Here is a 15147-nt window from a genome sequence, read left to right as displayed (position 1 = left end):
GGGCTTGTTCCTTTTCCGTCTGGGCCTTCAAGCAAGGCTGTGACCAGCAGAGCACCAAGAGCCTAGACCATGAGGCAGCTGAGGTGTCAGCCTGCCAGGGAGCTCTCTGGCTGTCTGGACGTGGTGAGGGCCTCCTGTCCTGGCCTCAGGCCGCAGTGCTTCTTGGTCCTCTTTTCCCACCCACACCGGCAGGCAGCTGCTGCAGGAGAACACAAGGGAGGCTCTCCGGGTGCTAGACAGCGCTGTGTGACTGTCAGGGGAAAGAGCTATGGCTCCTGACTCGACCTGCCATTGACTCGCATAGCTCTGCACTCCGTCAGCCATGGCGGGCCAGGCTGCGGACGAGACTCAGGCTTGGGCAGCATGGCCGCGCTTTCCTGATGAGGCATGAGGCAGGCCAAGGGCTTTGCACGGCCTACAGGGAAGTGGGAGGGAGGCGTCTTCAGGCCAGTGTGTCTCGTCCGTTTCTCACTTGCCACTTAGACAGAAGTGGGAAAGGAGCGAAACATACACAACTGAAGATTCTGCACTTGGGTTAAGCCCGAGTCCCTGACATGGCTGCTCAGAGGTGGGCTTTTGCGGAGCAGTCCCCACACTCTTCCAGCCAGCAGGTGAACCCACTGTGTCCAAGAGGGAGCCTTTGAACTGGCAAAAGGGGGACATCATAGTTCCCAGCAGACCTTGAGGAGCCCACAAGGAGGCTTCAGTGGCATCCCTGGAGGAGCATAAACTCCCCCTCCTGTGCCCATAACACAGAGCTCGATTAATCAAAACCCTCTTTTGCCAGCACCAGGCCTCCTTCTTCTTACACTAGGCCTGCAAGCGAGGGGGCAGCTTTCACAGCACCAAAAATCTAACCTGTGAGGCAGGAGATGGCTGATGCCCACAGCCTGCTGGGGAGCTCCCAGAAATTATTAATGGACAGACTCCTCAATGCCCTTAGTAACAAGGGTTTGGGGTTCATCAAGTCACTATATCAGCCCTGGGTGTCAGGTCACTGTACAGCTTTGATCTAGAGTTCTGATCTCAACCACCAACCCACAGCCTCCCCCTCGGTCTGCCCCACCTGGTTACTCCTTACAGGCTGACCATACCCCCCTTCCAGCCCCAGATTTGCCCCCTAATCATCCTACTGCCACTCAGAGCCGCAGACGTGGAGGTGCTGAAGGAGGGAGGGGTGACTCTAGGATGAGGTTCTTCTTTAAACATGGCTGGCAGAAAGGTGGTGCTCAGCTCTGTCAGCAACCTACCCAGTTGTCTCGCTGCCAGCAGATGCAGACATTTCTGTAAGGTGATTAAATGGGGTATTTGGCTTCTGAGTGAATGTGAGGAATGTGCATTTATGAGAGGGAATATCCATCCCTTTTTCAGTTGGCTTTCAGGGGCCCCAGTGGCCTAATGGATAAGGCAACGGCTTTTTAAGTCAGAGATTGTGGGTTCAAATCCCATCTGGAGTAAACAACTACCTTCTTCCTGTACATTGCATGGAAACCTTGGTCTTATTTTCCCCAAGGAAGCTGGAAGATGTTTGAACACAAAGTACTGCAGCTTGGGAGCAATCCCCCAGAAATGGCATCTTCCACTCCACAAATGCTTTCTAACCCAGCAGTAGCAAACAGTTCATACCAGTGTTTGCCTGAGAATAGAGGGAAGGGGAGTGCTTACTCCAAAACATCCATGAGCGAAACAGACAGGAAGAGCAAGGCCATCCTGAAAGAGACTGGATCTGTCTGGAGACAAAGCAGAACCTGAGAATGAGCAACGGTGTGAAAAGAAGAGGTTCAAATGTGTGTTAGATGTTAGTTAGTGTTAGAGGGTTCATCCCTTCACCCTCCCATTGCCTGGTTCTTCTCGCGTGAACAGAGAGCAGCAATAACCAAAGTCCGAAGGTGCAAACAATTACATGTTTATTGGGTTGAACTTCCAGCAAGCAATGATTCCAATTTCCTTCCTCAGTGTCCCCTTCCCAGCTCTGATGCCACAGATCCCTGCCTGTGCCCCTGTTCCCATTCCTCTCCCTTAGCGAAACATGATGCCAATTCCCCTCCCCTTACTTCCTGACTGACTGCAATCTATATGGCAAAACCTGAGTTCTGCTTAGCTATACCTTAACCAATCATTTTACTGAAATTTAACTAACCAATCCTACAATATTGTAACATGATTATCTAATCAATTATACACACCACCTAATTGGTTTACACCCAACAAAATTAATTCTACAGCAGACAGAAACAATCGCAGACCCAGACAGCAATTATACAGACAAACAATAGAGAAGTGGGGACTACAGTGCTAGAACAACACAGAAACGAGGATGTCACATCCCTGCTATTGATAGGTGAGTTCTTGCCAGACAGGATGCTACCAAACTTAGTTTTCTTTAAGCATCTTTACCTGGTGGTGCTGGGCATTGTCAGGACAAGACTGTATTCCCAACAGCCCAATAGCACCTTACTTCAGTGTGACTGGTGAGGACGTGACCATTCACTTCCCAGCCTATGGCTGCCCCTGCGGCATAGCCAAAGAGCAGGGCCTCAGACTGTCTCAGTAAGAGAAGCCCTTACACCGGCAAACAGTGATTGTGATTTTCTTTCCTACCTCTGTGACTAGCTGTATGAGAATCATCTACCTGCATTGTTAAAGTCTAGGCCTTTCCAGACAGGTGTGAAAATCCACATCCTAACAGCTGCCCCGGGCTCTGCTTTGCCAGCTGCCTGCCATCTCCCCGCTGTTCATGCTGGCAAACTAAAGAGCGTTCTGAGCCAGCCCTGTGTGCCCTGCCTTCTCCTGCCAGTGCTCGCCCTCTGCATCATGGGGAGCTGTGGCCATTGCAGGGTTTGCTGCTTTGTGTTCATGGAAGTAGCCTGTCACATCCCTGGACATGGGTCCATTTGGTGTCCCAGTGGCTCATCGTCCCGTGGGGAGCTCTGGGTGCAAGGACTGTGGGCTGCATGAGGCTTCTTCTGTATATCTCTGGAGTAGCCTCTAGCCACCCTCCCCTCTGGCTGCACACAGCCCCTGGGTACTCCCTGCCTGCACCCTGAGCTCCATCCTGCCTGCACACAGTCCCTAGGTACTCCCTGCCTGCACTCTGAGTTGGCTGAAAATTGAAGGTGAGATCAGGTTGAGTCTTTCTAACATATGTCCTCAGCTGGGAAAAAAAGGTGCCAGGAGAAACAGGCACACCTGTGTCATTAGGAACACTACTGGTCTGTAAGTTATTTTATATTTTTATACACATCTCTAGAAACACACCGCTTGGTGTCAATCCCCTGTTTACAATTCTATTTGGAAATACATCACTTAACCACTTCTAATTTGTACCATGTTCAGTTTGTATTGCTCTAGTTTTATCACCAAATTTTGTGCACTACTGTCATAAACAGATAGCTAAGGGTTAATGTCTCTTTCACCTGGAAATAAGTATCTGAAGCACCTGACCAGAGGACCAATCAGGAAACAGGATTTTTTCAACTCTGGGTGGAGGGAAGTTTGTGTGTGAGTCCTTTGTTCTTGGTCTTCTGCCTGCACTCTCTTGGCTATGAGGGGATTTCTATTTCCTGCTTTCTAATCTTCTGTTTCCAAGTTGTGAGTACAGAGATCATAAAAATAGGGGTTATTGTTTTTTTTCTTTTGTATTTACATGTCTATAGTTGCTGGAGTGCTTTGAATTGTATTCTTTTTGAATAAGGTTGTTTATTCAATATTCTTTTAAGCAAATGACCCTTTATTTGTCACCTTAATACAGAGAGACCATTTTTATGTACTTTTTCTTTCTTTTTATATAAAGCTTTCTTTTAAGACCTGTTGGAGTTTTTCTTTAGTGGGAGACTTCAGGGAATTGAGTCTGTGCTCACCAGGGAATTGGTGGGAGGAAGAAGTCAGGGGGAAATCTGTGTGTGTTAGATTTACTAGCCTGACTTTGCATTCCCTCTGGGTGAAGAGGGAAGTGCTTGTGTTTCCAGGACTGGAAATAGAGAGGGTGGACTCCCTCTGTTTAGATTCACGGAGTTTGCTTCTGTATATCTCTCCAGGAACACCTGGAGGGGGGAAGGGAAAAGGTTTATTTCCCTTTGTTGTGAGACTCAAGGGATTTGGGTCTTGGGGTCCCCAGGGAAGGTTTTTGGGGGGACCAGAGTGCCCCAAAACACTCTAATTTTTTGGGTGGTGGCAGCTTTACCAGGTCCAAGCTGGTAATTAAGCTTGGAGGTTTTCATGCTAAACCCCATATTTTGGACGCTAAGGTCCAAATCTGGGACTAGGTTTATGACATGAGTGGCAGCATTGGGAAAGATAGAATCCAGAAGCCAGTAGGAATATTATATTTTTCTTTTCTCTGCTAGGGGCTTTTTAGCAGAGAGAAACAGTTTGGTTTTAAAAGGAAACCAGAGAGAATTTTTTTCTGCTCTCTCTGGCAGTTGTGGCTTGCATATTAAGCAAGAAACCATTAAGGAGCTGTTACGGGTCTTTTGTCACACAATAGCACTCCCATTAGGAGTCAAATACCAGCACTATACTCATGCAAATAAAGTGGTTTTTCTGGTTTACTTTATATTAAAAAATTAGCTAGAGGAAGAAAGGGAAAAAGGCACTGTTGCTAGGCAGACCCCAGGAGGCAACAGAGCCTGCAGTTCAGACAATAAACACCGGAGGGCACCCCAACACAAGAAAACAGGAACCATGCCTTCCAATACAAAAATGGAGGCCGAAGAACAAATCAGAGAAGCTGAACACAGGCGACAACTGGAAAAAAGACAAAAAGAGGTGGAGCTGAAAGAAAAGGAAGAAAGCATCAAACTGGCAGCCTACAAAAGAGAACAAGCAGCCAAAGAGGCAGCCCACAAAAGAAAACTAGAAGAAGAAGAGATGGCCCACAGAAGGAAACAAGAAGAAGAAGACATAGCCCACCACCGAGAAATGGAAAAACAACAAAAAGAAAGCGAAGAGAAGGAAAAACAGAGAAAACATGAACTGGACTTAGCGCAAGCTGGGCTGCATGCACCAGCCAATCATAACAACCTTCGCCAGTTATGGTTCCACAGCACAGGAAATTTCCCACCTACAAGGCAGGTGATGACACCGAGGCCTTCTTGGAAAATTTTGAAAGAGCCTGTCTTGGGTACAGCAACCCTGAAGACCAGTACATGGTAGAATTGAGGCCACAGCTCAGTGGACTTTTAGCAGAGGTGGCAGCTGAAATGCCTAAGGAGAACATGAACGACTATAAACTTTTTCAAACCAAGGCCAGATACAGAATGGGGATAACCACGGATCATGCCCGTCGGTGTTTAAGAACCCAAAAGTGGAAACCAGATGTGTCATTTCCCAAACACGCCTACTACGTTGGGAAAAATTATGAGGCCTGGATATCAGGACACAATGTTAAAACCTTGGAAGAACTGCACCTCCTCATACAAATGGAGCAGTTCTTGGATGGTGTTCCTGAGGACATAACACGGTACATTACAAGATGGAAAACCCAAAAATCTCACCGAGGCGCGGGAGATTGGAGCCGCATGGATGGAAGTGGCAGAAAGCAAGAAAGCTACTGTAAAGGGGAACGAATACCCCAGAGGGCACACCGACCATAAACCCTACAACCGAGGGCAGCCAAAAACCCCACCTACAACCCAAGTAAAGCCACAGACACAGTATTCTTCCACCTCACCAGTCTCCAGTAACTCACCTCGGCCCAGTGATCCATCAGATGGTAGATGCTTTAAGTGTAATGAACTGGGACATATCAAGGCCAACTGTCCAAAGAACACCATGCGAGTGCAGTTCATTACACCGCCATCACACAAAAGATCCCCAGGCCCAGATGCCTCTCAAATACCCTTGGAGCGAAGGAAAATTTGAGAGTGGGTGGAAAGAAGGTTACTGCATGGAGAGACACGGCAGCTACCAAGCCAAACATCTTACAAAAATCTAAGTCTTGCATCAACATTAATCCCTTTATCAGCCACACTGGACAGGATCTATTTTCCATAAATAATTTGATTATTCTAATTGTATTCTCAATGGTGACTGGCATTAATTATATTACCCTCCTTTAATTTTTTATTAATGGAGGTCCTTACTCATTCCACTATCTTACCAGAGATTGATGTGAGACTGATCAGCCTATAATTACCTTGAACCTTCTATTTACTCTTTTCAAATACTGGTTGTGACAAAGTTCCTCCTCTACCTTGGTGGGTCCTGCACTTCTTTTCAGATTTGCTCACCTCAGTGATCTTCCCCACAGTCTGGGTCAACTCCTCCTGTGTCTGATCAGGAGTTGGGAGGTTTGGGGGGAACCCAGGCCCGCCCTCTACTCCTGGTTCTAGCCCAGGGCCCTGTGGATTGCAGCTGTCTATAGTACCTCCTGTAACAACTGCATGACAGCTACAACTCCCTGGGCTACTTCCCCATGGCCTCCTCCAAACACCTTCTTTATCCTCACCACAGGATCTTCCTCCTGATGTCTGATAATGCTTGTACTCCTTAATCCTCCAGCAGCACACCTTCTTACTCTCAGCTCCTTGTGCTGCTTGCTCCCTGCTCCTCACACACACTTCCTCTCCTCTGGCTCCTCCCTGCCTGACTGGAGTGAGCTCCTTTTTAAACCCAGGTGCCCTGATTAGCCTGTCTTGATTGGCTGCAGGTGTTCCAATTAAAGTAGCTATCTCCACTGCCTTCTAGAAAGATCTTAATTGGTCCCAGGTGCCTTGATTAACCTGGAGCAACTGCCATTTGGTTACCAGGGTCCTATTGGCATCCAGCGGGGGGGTGGGGGGGACTGTGCTGCCACCCCTTCCCTTCCTGTCAGAGCCCACCCCGGCTTAGGGAGCTGGGCAGCTGCGAGCAGGCAGGAGCCTCCTCCTCCCCGGGGAGCCCGGCAACCAGCTGATGCTGCCTGCAGCCCCAGAGTAAGTGAACAGGGTTGGGGATGCGGGAGGGCGGTGCGGAGCCCAGAGCCAGCCTGCGGCCACACACAAAACCCAGCTCCAGACTTCGAGTCCAGAGCCCAGTGCTGGCTGCATGGAAGGGCGCCACTTCTGGAAAATGTACTCAGGGGGGAGTGGCCGCTACCCCTGTTCCCCCTTAGCTACACTACTGTGCCAGCTAGTAAAACACCTTAAAAAGGAGGCATCCCTCTGCCTGTCAATGATCTTCCTCTTTCAATTCAGTGACAGCCTGAATTGTTCCTTATCCCGGCAGAGATGGAGGATTCAAAGCAGCAACATCAAACCCCTGTGTAGCTCACAGGAATGAACATAAACACTCCCTGGTATCTGAGATGTTTAGTTTTACCCTTGGTCAACTACAAGGCCAAAGGGAAAGGAGGTGGTGCCAGATATAAAAAGTGAAACACGACACATCATAGTTATGTCCATAGTGACTGCAATTTTTTTTATATACTTCTTATCATCAGTGCATTGTTTTCTCTGGATTCTAGACCTTGACCAAGAAATTTGTATCTTGATAAAATAATTGACTGCCCCTGGTGAAGGCAATGGACTTGACACCCACTGCGGTGTCCCTACACAGGTACAAGTACTAACAACATGGCTGCATTTTAGCCATAGTTTTTAACCAGGGCAATAAATTGAAACAAACCCCTGTTAAATCATTTTCAAGCCTGAGTCCTTCACCCACATTGCTTAGGGCATTGGGCCACCATGTGGACGTTTCATTTCCCAATTCAATTTCACACGGAGACACAATTTCCTTTGCACAGATCCATGAACAGCAAAACTTCCCTCCATCTCTGGTCTCAGCAAGGGCACTCGATTCCAGTGAACCCTTCTCTCCTGCAATGGCGATGGGCAGACAGATGGGACGTGGCACCTGCATCCCTGACAGGGAGATATTGGCTTGGCTCTTTCTTTCTGCTGCTGTTGTTAGTCCAGGAAACACCAAGGGTGGAATGTAAGGCTGAGTTCATGCACTAACCCCCTAAAATATTTCAGTGCCCCAGAGAAATCTTGCCCCCTGCTATCGGAACGATGTGCTGGAGATTTGACTAGGAAAGAGACTGTCTGAATTGTCAGAGTGGGGAATGAACAACAATCTACAGCAATGTCGTTCACACAAACACACTCTCATCCTGCTCCAGCCAGAAAGGAAATGGGCAGGAATTCTCGCTGTTCAGCCAAGGACACACTTACACTGATGCGCAGCCATGAGTGTGCTGGGGAAGCTGGTCTGAGCAAACAATTGGAAGTGACAATTCAGTGAGAACAGAATCATCGTGTAGTGAAACAAATGTATGTTAAGTAGTTGTGGTCGAGTGGTTAAGGCAATGGACTAGAAATCCATTGGGGTCCTCCTGCGCAGGTCCAAATCCTGCCAACTACGCAAGCACTGGGCTGTTGTTTTACTATTGTAGTCTTAGTGCCAGAGCATCCACAATGTGAACTGGAGCCAGATCTAGTTTCACTCTGTCTATACTTAAAACACTGCTGTGGCACTGCTATAGCTCTCTGGAGCAGACAGTGACTGGAGGGGTTTTCTCATCCCTGTAATAGCTACATTGACAGAACAGTTCTTCCTTTTCTTTAGCACTATCTAATCAGGGCTTAGGTCACCTTAACTCTATGGGTTGTGGTGGGGGTCACACCCTGAGAGATGTTGCTTTGCCAGTTAAGTGCCCAGCGTACACCAGCCCTTAGATTCCTCTTGGTATTTCAAGGCAGGCACTGACCTGTGAGAGGAAAACATCAGATCACAAACACAGAGACTGAATTCCCCACATTTAATCTTGCTGCACTTTCCAGAAAGTCACAAAATTCAATTCATTCTTGCTAGGACAGAGAAAAAATAAGTGACACTAAGTTTTTGGCTTGGTTAAATAAAATTAAGTGTTTAATTAATATAGTAAAACTCTGTACTGATTCCTCTAACTAACACCACAGCGTGAAATAGGAACAGAGACAAATCTTGTCAGTGACGACTAATTTTGCAAATGATCTTCCCATTATTAATTTCCACGCTGCCCCCATTGGAGGTCTGCACATCTCCAGTGTCATTGCTCTGCATTCTCCTTCCCCTTAGAATTGTTCTCAGACATTCGCCTTCTTCTGCAGCGTGGGGCACGGGGTCACTTGCTGGAGGATTCCCTACACCTTGAGGTCTTTAAGCCACGATTTGAGGACTTCAATAACTCAAACATAGGGCAAGGGTTTGTTACAGGAACAGGTGGGTGAGATTCTGTGGCCTGCATTGTGCAGGAGGTCAGACTAGATGATCATAATGGTCCCTTCTAACCTTTAGTCTATGAATCTATGAATTTATTCCCAAATTCGGAAAATTGTGCTGTTCAGAATGTGAATAGTGACCCGTCTCCTTCCTGCACCTGCTCTACATTGCTCCCCAGCAGCTTCTCCCCCTGCACAGTCACCCCAGCACGGCAGTGCAGCCCCCCAGGGTTCAGCAGGGGCCCCTGGCAAGGGCAGTGGGTGCAGCTAACAGCCCAGTGTGCCTGGCAGTGAGGCAGCTGTAAAAAATCAACACTCCCCCTCAGAAGTACAGAGATTGCATTCCCCAACTTTAACATCATGACCCTCTGTAGAAAGCCACACGTGTCAGTTGTATTTTCACAGGGAGATGCAAAAATCAAGTGACACCAATTTTTAAGTTGAGTAAATAAAGTTGAGGAGATAGTTATTAACCTCACAAATATACTAAAGATCCCTCAACATAACACCTGAAAGTGAAATATGAACAGAGACAAACCTTGTCAGCAAAGGCTCATTTCCCAAACGATCCTCAAAATGTTACTAATTCCCACCCTTCCTCCACAGGAGCTCTGTGCAGTGTAACTGTTCTGCAGGCAGCTTCCCATTAAATGCTGTTGTGGGACATTCCCGGACCTGGAAATATACCAACGACAGAATTTGAAGAGCAAACCTGGCTCCCTGCACCAGGCGGGATTTGAGTGTTTTGTCCCTGTCACTTAGTCTTTGTAGAGGGATAGCTCAGTGGTTTAAGCATTGCCTTGCTAAACCCAGGGTTGTGAGTTCAATTCTTGAGGGGGCCATTTGGGGATTGATCCTGCCTTGAGCAGGGGGTTGGACTAGATGATCTCTTGAGGTCCCTTCCAACTCTCATATTCTATGAATATGAAATAGTACAGATGCCATGGTGGACTCTAGGCTCTGCTTGAGAGATCCTGGCACAGGGGCTGGTGGGGGAGAAAGGATTGTAGATTCTGACCTGCACTCTGGAGAGGAGGAAATAATTGACTCCTCCCCTCCTCAATGTCAGAGATATACATTCCACAGGGGCAAATGAGGGGGTGACACCACTTGAACAATGAAAACCAGTGCTGTAGGTGAGGTTTGAACTCACAACCTCAGCATAGCTCCTCTCAGCACTGCCCTATAAGTACTGTGCAGTAACCAATTGTGCCACTGGAACACCTGCTTTTTGTGATTCTCTGAGACCCCTAGGTTGATAAAGGCAAGGAGTGACCCCAAAACATTCTCAGTGCAGTTGAGCGGGGGTAGCGACAAGTGTTGTACTCGGTGGAGTGGATTCTTCTTAAGGGTTCCAGGCACCATTTGACCCTTTTGTTCTTCCCTGTGTAATAACAGAGCTGATTAAGACTCAGTGTAGAGTCTTGCTGCAGACCAACAGATCTGAAATCACTGATCACCAGGTCTAAGCATTAGTCCTGCTTTGGGACAGTGTCTCTCATACAAGAAACTGCCGAGTCTGCACTAGCAGTGAGGCTCCCTCACTAACATCCACCTCAGCCCCATCCCTGGGCCACCATTTCCCCATCCTCACCCCGGTGCCTCCCTCTGTGTGGGGCCCCTCCCCCCACCCATTCCACCTCTCCATCCCGTGGACCCGCCCCAACCCCCTCCATCCTCAGTGCCCTGCCCCGACTTCCTCCTCCCTGTCCTCAATGCCCCTCCCTCAACCTCCTCCTCCCCCGCCTTCAGCGTCCCACCCCCGGCATCCTCCTCCCCCCTGTCCTCAGCACCCCTCCCCCAATTGCCACCAACCCATTTCTCTATTGCTGAGCCCCACTTTCCCATCTCCCCACTCCCCCAGTCCATCCCCAGGGAGTGAGGTTCCTCATCTCCAATCTCTGCTACCCCCCATCCTGCTGGTTCCCCTTTTCAGCCACCGTGGGGCCTTGCAACCCACTTCTGCCTGTCCTCACTGGGGTCTCTAAATCCCCCAGTCCCACAGTGCACCCTGGTAACCCCACCCTCCTCTACCCCTCATCCCCCTAGTTCCTTCCCTTGGGTCCTCCTGGACACCCCAACCCACAGTGTGAAATTATTTATGAGTGTTTTAAAATTTCAGTGCTATGCATTTTTCTCCTGCCACTGTCACCTGGCAGCTCAGGGATGTGAGAGTCTCCTCCATTGCGTTTCTGCCCACGGAAAAAGAAGAGAGATCACACTTCAGCACCTTTGTAAGTAAAAGCAACCTGGAAACAAACCAACTGTCTCCAGAGTGTTTAGTTTGTGTTTCTTTTTTTGCAGTTGATGTGCGTGCAGCATGCACGGTGTGTGTGTGTATGTGTGCAGTGGACACGGGCATGGTGTGTGTGTCTATGTGCAGTGTGTGTGTGTGAAGGGCCAGTGCAAGGAACTTTTGGGTCCTAGGCAAAACTTCCACCTTGCGCTCCCCATCCCCAGCTCTGCATCAGCACCCCCACGTCCACCCTCAGGCCCCCCCCCCCGTGGCAGCTCCCCCACTGGGGAGCCATGCAGTACCTCCCCACCCCAGCTCACCTCTGCTCCGCATCTTCCCCGAGCACGCCGCCCCCCGCTCTAATTCTCCTCCCAGGCTTGCGGTGCCAAACAGCTGATTGGCGCAGCAAGCCTGGGAGGCGGGAGAAGTGGAGCAGCAACTGGGCGCTGGGGGAGGAACTGCTGTAAAAAAAAAATTGGGGGCACCGCTTTTTGGCACCCCCAAATCTTGGCGCCCTAGGCAACTGCCAAGTTCGCCTTAATGGTAGCACCGGCCCTGTGTGTGTGTGTGGTGGACAGTGGCACTGTGTGTATGCATGTGCAGTATGTGTGGTGGACAGTGGCATTGTGTGTGTGTGTGTATGTGGACAGTGGCACTGTGTGTGTGAATTGAAGTGGCACTTGGGGATGAAGTTAAGGAGAGGAAGCAGAAGCTGTTAGCTACAGGATCCCTGGGCTGGGACCCAGAGTAGTGTGGGCCTGGATCCCAGCCACTCACCACTGGGGAAATGGCTGGATTGGGAGACACTTCACCGCACACCCGCCTACGTCACCCTGGAAGGGAGGAGCACAGATCATGGCACAGCCGGATGGCCGAGTCATAAAGAGGATGCTGCAGTACTTGCACTGAGGCGGTCTGCAAGCAATGACAGTGATGGACAAGGCACCACCAGGAGAGGGAACACTGGCTGAGTGAGCTAATCCCTGAGACAAACAGCAGGAGGTGCCACCCTGGCATCACCCTGGCATCACCCATTACAGGGCCTGAGTGCATGCCCTCCCCTTTCTGGGGGTCTGGCCAGGCTCTGCCAAGCGAGGCTCAGCTGCTCTGTGAGCCCATCCAGGTAGCTGATACCACCCAGACATATGAGTGTCCTGAGGGCAACACAGTTGCAAAAGTGAGTAGTGGCAGGCTGCAGCACACACCACACTTGCTGGCTCAGCATTGTGCATGCTGGAATGGCCACCTCCCCGTTGATGAGACCTGGTCCCACCGTCTTCCCAGAGCTCCAGTCTGCCCTGCTGCCATTCCTGTCTGTGTTGCTGTTGTCTGCTCTAGCAGCTGACTGGAAGGGGCGCATTGGCCCTAGGCCATGTAGCCATGAGTACTGGAAGGCTGAAAGCAGGAAGAATGGTGCCTTCCTAGCCTACCCAATATTCCATAATATACTTAAGGAAAATATTTCTCAATGAATTCTCAGTAAAAGATGAGAAACAGCCAGTGTCTGCATCATGCTAAGGGCATTGGGATTTTCTTTAAATTTGGCAGACCAGCCTAACACACATTTGAACCTCTTCTTTTCATACTGTTGCTCATTCTCAGGGTCTGCTTTGTCTCCAGACACATCTGTTCTCTTTCAGAATGGCCTTGCTCTTCATGTCTGTTTCACTCATGGACGTGTCGGAGTAAACACTCCTCTTCACTCTATTCTCAGACAAACATTAGTATTAACTGTTTGCTCCTGAGGGGTTTAAAAGCATTTCTGGGGGAGTGTTCCCAAGATCCAGCACTTTGTGTTCAAACATCTCCCAGCTTCCTTGGTGAAAATAAGACCAAGGTTTCTCTGCAGTATACAAGAACAAAGAAGGTTTTCACAGTAGGTAGGATTTGAACCCACAATCTCTGGCTTAAAAGGCCAATGCCTTATCCAATAGGCCACTGAAACACACCTGGAAGGATAGAAATTCCATCTCATAAATGCACATTCCTCACATTCACTTGGAAGCCAAATACCCCCTCTGCACCTTACAGAAACGTGTGCATCCCCTGGCAGAGAGGCAAATGGCAGGTTGCTGACACAGATGAGCACCACCTTTCTGCCAGCGATCTTTAGAGAAGAACCCCACCCTAGAGTCACCCCTCCCTTCTTCAGCACCTCCATGTCTGTGGCTCTGAGTGGCAGTAGGATGATTAGGGGGCAAATCCGGGGCTGGAAGGAGGATAAGGTCAGCCTGTAAGGAGTAACCAGGTGGGGCAGACCCAGGGGGAGGCTGTGGGCTGCTGGTTGGTTGTTGGGATCCGAGCTCTAGATCAGAGCTGTACAGCAACCTGACACCTCAGGGTTATAGGGCAGACATAGTGACCCCCTAACTGGCCTCGATGAACCCCAAACCCTTGTTACTAAGGGCATTGAGGAGTCTCTGTCCATTAATAACTTCTGGGATCTCCCCAGCAGGTTGCGGGCGTCAGCCGCCTCCTGTCACACAGGCTAGACTCTTGGTGCTGTGCCAGCAACCCCTTTGCTTGAAGGCCCAGTGTAGGAAGGAGGAGGCCTGGTGCTGGCAGAAGAGAGTTTTGATTAATCCACCTCTGTGTTATGGGCACAGCACACAGACGCTGTGTCCCTCTGCTGGCTTTTCTTCAGCAGCACCTAGTGGCCCTGGCTCCAGGCTAGTGCCTTGTGAGCTCTGGCACCGGCAGGAAGCGCTGCAGGGTGCTGGGCAGCGGCCCTGGCAAACAGCTGCTGGTAGGTGTCTCTGTGGTATCATGGGTCAGTGACTTCAGCTGTTAATCGAAAGGAGGGGGGGTTATGCTCCCCCAGGAATGCCACTGAAGGCTCCTCGTGGGCTCCCCAAGGTCTGCTGGGAGCCGTGATGTTCCTCTTTTGCCACCTCGAAGGCTCCCTCTTGGATACTGTGGGTTCACCTGCTGGCTGGAAGAGTGTGAGGGCCGTGCTGCAAAAGCCCATCTCCCAGCAGCCGTGCTGGAGGCTTGGGATTAATCCTCAAAGCCAAGTGCAAAACCTTCAGCTGGGAACATTTCACTCCCTTCCCGTCTCCACCCAAGCGGCAAGGGAGAAGCGGACGAGACATGCCAGCTCAAAGACGCCTCCCTCCTACTTCCCTGTATGCTGTGCAAAGCCCTTGGCCTGCCTCATGCCTTGTCAGGAAAGCGCAGCCATGCTGCCCAAGCCTGAGTCACGTCCGCAGCCTGGCCCACTCCGGCTGACGGCACGCAGAGCCATGCGAATCAATGGCAGGTCGAGTCAGGCGCCTCAGCTCTTTCCCCTGAGAGCCACACAGCGCTGCCTAACATCCTGAGAGCCTCCCTCATGCTCTCCCGCAGCAGCCGCCACCCGCTGGTGTGGGTGGGAAAAGGGGACGAGGAAATACTGCGGCCTCATTCCGGGACAGGAGACCCTCACCACGCCCAGGCCTGCCTCTTGCCTTCAGCCCAGGCAGCCAGAGGTGCCGGGGAGCTCCCTGGCAGGCCGCCGCCTCAGTCAGGAAATAAGGAAAAGGCGATGAATGAAGAAGTCAGGAAATAACAAGGAAATGAAGAGGTCTGTTGAACGCGTTTGTCCGATTTACCATCTTCTCAGCTACTAATCAAAGTTAAAGACCTAAAGTCAACCTATCGACATAAGTACAGATGGTTAGATGGGAATTAAAAGGAGCTGTTGTCACAAGTGTTAGGAGCCTGCAGCAGCATGCAGAGCGTTTAAAA

At 49.9% G+C, this 15147-nt stretch overlaps 1 non-coding gene and 1 pseudogene across 1 annotated transcript; one reads left to right on the top strand and one right to left on the bottom strand.

Moving 5' to 3' along the window:
- Positions 1-15147, bottom strand: part of LOC127057005 (zinc finger protein 420-like) — a 482458-nt pseudogene that overhangs the window by 91768 nt on the left and 375543 nt on the right.
- On the top strand, positions 8265-8346 carry TRNAS-AGA (transfer RNA serine (anticodon AGA)). Its single transcript has one exon. It is a non-coding gene; the product is annotated as a tRNA-Ser (tRNA).

The sequence above is a fragment of the Gopherus flavomarginatus genome, chromosome 8, assembly GCF_025201925.1.
Source record: "Gopherus flavomarginatus isolate rGopFla2 chromosome 8, rGopFla2.mat.asm, whole genome shotgun sequence".
Classification (NCBI taxonomy): Eukaryota; Metazoa; Chordata; order Testudines; family Testudinidae; genus Gopherus; species Gopherus flavomarginatus.
This window is presented reverse-complemented; position numbering and strand designations above follow the sequence as displayed.